Here is a 6,000-nt window from a genome sequence, read left to right as displayed (position 1 = left end):
AGTAGCTAAATACAACCATCAAATGATAAACAAAACACAAGAAGTCTACTACAACCACCAAACGATGAATCAAATTTAACTAACTTAGACATAATTATCCCAAAAAAATGTCTTAGAATGTCCAAATTTTAGCTAACTTAGAAAAAATAGAGTTTCAGGTTTTCAATATGTCTAGATAAAAGGTTTACTATTTATTATTTTTTAATATAATCAAACAAACGTAAACGAATGAACATGAACTAACGTAACCGAACATATTATCGAACGTTCACGAACGCAGTCGAACGAACGAGACCTGTGTTCATGTTCGTCCGCTAAGCTAACCGAACGCATTTTTTTGTTCGTGTTCATTCGTTAAGCTATCGAACGAACATAAACGAACTTCCCGCCGAACGTTTCACGAACTGTTCGCTGAACGTTCGGTTCGTTTACAACCCCAATTTCAGTTTATTATTTAGTCAGTGGGTGTTATTACCCTTGATTTGTTTCCTTAGATAGATAGCTTAGATCGCTTCTGTAATTTGACTTTTGAATAATATGGTAGCGTTTGGTATGAAGGAATGGAAGGTGGAATGCAATGGATCATTCTGATGGAATGAAAAGAAACATGTTTGGTTATAATGTGGTAATGGAATGGAGCATTCCAAAGGAATGTAACTCTTTCCAAATATAATAATTTCCATTCCTTGGTATGTAGGTGTTTTTTTTTCATTCCTTCAAGGAATGGAAAGAAATATGTTCTTATTATTATTATTATTATTATTATTATTATTATTATTATTATTAATATTATTATTATTATTATATTTATACTTATACTTATACTTTTATTTGTATTTATATTTATATTTATTAATATTCATACTAATATTAATATATATCAAAAATCTATTATTACTTTTTTATAATTAATATATTATTATTATTATTATTATTATTGAGGCAATTATATTTTTGTCGTTTTTAATACAGTTGTGTTTCGTTACTTCATCTTTTTTGTTTATCAAATTGTACAAAGTAATGATTCATTCTATTCACATATGAGTAACCAAACATCACAATGGAATGGAATGATCCATTTCATTCCGTTGTCCATTCCATTACCTCGTCCATTCCATTCTCTCATCTATTCCATTACCCCATACCAAACAGACCCTATATGTATGATAGTAAGTAATGAAGAAATCATCAATTGATCATAACTGATTTCATGGTATCTGATCACTCGTAATCCAATAGCTCGAAGGCTATCTGGGATAAGTCTCAGAAGGTAACTAAAACCTGCAAAAGTGGACAGGAAACAACACTGTTAGCCTCGTCAAGGAGGGGGGGGGGGGTCTCTGTTGTAGGAATTAGGTTCACCATTTATAAAATATAACTACAAAATATATAATAACGAGACTCTCGTTATTCCTAGGAAATATCATAGTACAATACCGGTTGCAATAACTAAATAAAAAGAATATAAAATATAATTATATATACCAATCTTGATTCAAGCCGCATCTCTGGTGGATCCTTCACGCGCACTTGATAGCATCCTAGACTCGAGTATTCATCATATTGAGTCTTGAAAAATACTTCTTGACTGCAACAAAGAGCACACTAAAACGTTGACGATTTTGGTTGAGGCACGTGTTCAACACACTTCCCTTAAAACAGATTTTGCACCTCTACTAAAGACGACGCGTCTGTCTCCCAGGGTACAACAGCCGAAGCAGTCCGTACTGCCGGAAATGGCCACGTGCCTGAGGTTACATCGAATATAATTATAGTGTTTGAACTTGTGGAAAAATAATGATACGAAGGTGATGGAATCGAGTAGAGAAAATTCATCTCTCTATAATGCCCAACATATGGATGTTCAAGTCTTCACCACTTCTCCAAGAATTCTTCATACATATTATTTTCTCTTGTAGTTTTCTCATCATTCCAATGAGTCACATACCCTACCATTTACTACAAGAATTGTTTATAGTAAAGAGTTTCTTGGTGATTTTATTAGAGACATAAAACTCTAATAAAAGTTTCACTTAATTAATGATTTAATTAGAGACATAAAACTCTAATAAAAGCTAATCAAGTGACATAAAACTCTACTCAAAAGTTCCACATATGGAGTTTAATTAGTAATTATAATTTCATTCAATTATAAATTAACTAAATATCCATTCATTAATTTTCCCAACATCTGTAACCAAGCTCAAGCGTGAAAATAAGTATAAGAAAGTCAGTGAAAGAGTAGAAAAGTTTAGAGTGAGAGAGTAGAGATTATTCTCACGCTTGAGCTTTGGAGTTGCCGACGTCGCAGAAGTGGTCCTGGCCGGACCAGTCGCTTTTAAGGAGTTATGGTGTGGACCCTGAGTTAGTTACAAAAGATCCCTTTGGTCAGTTCGGACGAGCGAGGCCGGACCAAGTATCGGAGAGCTTGGTCTAAAGGGGTATGTCGGGACGTTGCCGGACTACATGATCAGAGACGGGTTGATTCGTATTTCCTGGTTCGATTCAGTGATTTGGACGTCGCCTCATCAAGTCCCCTTAGTCTAAGTCGTTGGTTTCAATGCTATGGACTAAACTGCGATGTTCGATGAGTAAATTTTTGAAAATTTTGACCGTCTTTTAATGTGAGTGATCATCGGGTGACTTTTGAATTCCCTCTAGATGTGATGTGATGTTTCGCTTATGTCACCGGGTGACGTGTCGTTACCTGATTCGTTCATGCGAGTTAGTGATAGTTGTATCCCTTTATCTTTTCTGGGTAATATAAAAAGTGGATCTTGAAGTTGGGAATCTTTATCACTTTTACTTTTCATTTTCTTGCTTTTATCACTTCCCTTTTTGATCATCTCTGTTCCATCATCCGGTGAACAATTACAACAGGAAGCGTGATTCATCCTTTAGAATTTCGGTTTATATTCCTTCTCTTTGAACATAGCAAACAAAAGCAATCTGAGTACGAGTTTTAAAGTGCTCACTCAGGGGAAGTTTGAGGAGATCTTCAAGACATACCGAATCCCTAGGACTCTTAATCCTTTACTTCCAGAGCCGAATGTGAATGCATCATGTCTGTAGCTTTCGTCTGTATCGAATCTTTATTTAACCTGTTTGAAGTATGTTTTATATATTATCCGGGTCGAAACTTAGGAGATGTACATGTTGTAAGTCCATTCGGACGGATAGACATCCCTATCCGGACGGATGGGCAGTTAGCTAGGTTCACCCGGATGGACAAGGCCTATAATAGGTGTGCCTGGTTCCTGTTTTGCAACTGATCTCTTGGCACCCTAGGCGAAGCCCTGCTGGATTTCTCTCAGGATCTTGTAACTGCTTTGATTATCAATGACAATGATGTTAAACGGTGTCTACTGTGTCTCTCTCTCTCCTACTACCTTCTTGGATTCCGCACGAGACGGTAGCTGTTAGATCCGGTCTGAGCGCGTTCGAGTCCCGAACTCACGGTCCTCACACCGAATGAACCGATTTACCCTTTTAGGCTCGGAAGATTTCCTTATACACCAAAGTATTCGATTATTGTAAATATCGGATTCCGTTCACCATTTTCCTGATGAGGGTCCTTACTTACCATGGAGCCGATTTATTACAGATGAATCCCTCTGACCTTGCTAGGGTTAGCCATTTCGAATTATCCTGTCGCTCCTTAAGTGCCATCCGGGGTCTGGATGTGTTCCGAGCTTTCTACAAACTTACTTGTTCTGGTGATTGATATACAATCGAGGTTCGAGGAAAAAAAAGAAGGTGTGCTGTTCTTGGATTACGAGTAATATGAAAGACTGGAAGGACCAATTTTTCTTTATTGATGATCGGTGCATTCTTGTGAAGATGAAATAGTGACCAAAAAAAGATGGCTTTGCCTGAAGCTCTTCCGGAGAATTTCGAATATGATACGGATCTTTTTGACGAGCTAATAAAGAATTCCAGTAGGATACGACAGCTACCGGAACACATCCTAGCGATGGGAGCCTTAAGTACCATATGGAATGTGCCGAATGGTTATCTGATCGTGTGCCAGAATGGAGTGAGTTAGTATGGTCTGGTTGCAAATATGATTACTTTTACTTTCTACACTTTTGCAATCGTTTGAAATGGAAAACATAGAGTTCTTGGATGCAAAAGTGAAGAATGGTGACCCGACTGTATTGAAGCAGGTGAGCCGTGCCCACTATCCGGTGCAGTCCCCTACTCCCAAAAAACTGGAAGTGCAGGAGAGGGAACTTCAAGTATGCCTCCGACTGAAACGGTTGTAGATACGAACCCATTGAGAAGCATGTCGGTTGAGAGTGAGGAGAAAGAAACGTTTTTGGAGGAGGGTGAAATCGGAGGGTCGCATGAAGAGAGTGCATATGTTGGCAAGATTGTGCTAAAAGGAGGCGTTCCTCGGTCTGTGGAAGATGAAGGTTCAGAGGGTTTGGGAGATGAAAGCGTAATCGGAGCACCTGAAAAATTGAAGGTGCGTCAAAAGAGGTCAGCTAAAGGCAACGCAAACATATCTCAACAGAAGAGGCCTAAATCTATAACTCTACCCCTAAAAGAAACTTTTGTGGAGCCTGGACCGAATCAACATTCATCCTTTTCTTTTTTGAGGTCGGGTGGGGTAGGGTGTTAGAGAACTTGAACACTCATCTTTCCGAAGGCTATATCCCTCAAGATCAACCATATGTTCATTCGAGCCCTTCATCATTCGGCCATGTGAGCACGAAGTTGGTTTCGAGTGTGTAGATGTGACTCATGCTGCATAGGGGGTGGACCGGAACCCTAGTTTTCGGGTAAGTAGTTGATAAATGTCGATTCTTCCAACGTCTCTAAGCCAAGTCCAAGACAAATAGAGGATGGGAAGAGTGCTTCGTCTTCTCCCTTATGGTATGATACTGAGATTATTCTTGTTTGTCGCTCGTTAGGTAGGTCCAATGAACCAATGGATGTGGATTCAACGATGGCCTCTCAGAAGTATGTTCCTTAGTGGACTCTGACCAACACGGATCAGGTGATTGATGCTTTATCCACGAAGATGACCTTGTTCCATTTTAGCACTCCTACTGAGCATTATTCTTATCGGAAGATGAGTGGTCCTAAACTTGGGATTCCTTGATGGTGAATCAGGCTCAGTCGAATTCATTGGTGGTTGAGACATACCGGCGTTGGGTGGAAGCCGAATCTAATTTTAGTAGGTATGAAAGGAAGGTGGTACGATCATCACATTGATGATATTAGCCATGATCTCATTCGATCATATCATAGTCCATCACCTTGATGGCCAGTGTGATTCCTCATTGCCACACTGCCAGGAAAATTAACATTACTTAGAATGTTAACACAGGAAGAATGTCATAATGGTTTGACGATATTATATATATATTTTTAGCCATGGTCTCATTGACCATAAAGGCTATAAGGCTTGGACGTAGTCCACCACCTATTAGGTCAGTGTGATTCCTCATTGCCACACTTCCATTTATCATTGCCAATAATATAGGCTTTGCCATATGGCTGGTCAAAAACCATTAAGATGATTTTTGTGAAATTTTGAGCAGATAGATAAAGTTCGAATTCAAATCGAGACGTTCGTTTGAAAAGGATGTAATGAATACATATAAGATAACTCCAAAAATTATCATTAAAATATGAAAAATTACAATACTTTTCCACATAGGGACTTTTAAAATTGAAATACAAACTTAGTCCACAAAAGGGACTTTGAAAGGAAATACAATAACATGTCCACGCATGGACTTTTGAAAATTAAAATAAATTACGAAGAAAGACAGATAACAAATCTCTACTCATCTTTCATCCCTCTGAATATCTTGGTAAGCTTCCTGAAGATTTTGTTTGTTCTCTTTTCGTTCTTTTTAGCCTGACGCTGAATCTGCTCCGCAAGGCTTGATTAATAGCCTCTAGTTGTGGCAATTGATGTGGTTGTGGTTGTGGCACAACAGGATACTGGTACCCATAATTGGGATATCCAGCATTTGGATAAGCGGG

Source organism: Helianthus annuus, chromosome 2 (assembly GCF_002127325.2).
Source record: "Helianthus annuus cultivar XRQ/B chromosome 2, HanXRQr2.0-SUNRISE, whole genome shotgun sequence".
Taxonomy (NCBI): Eukaryota; Viridiplantae; Streptophyta; class Magnoliopsida; order Asterales; family Asteraceae; genus Helianthus; species Helianthus annuus.
This window is presented reverse-complemented; position numbering follows the sequence as displayed.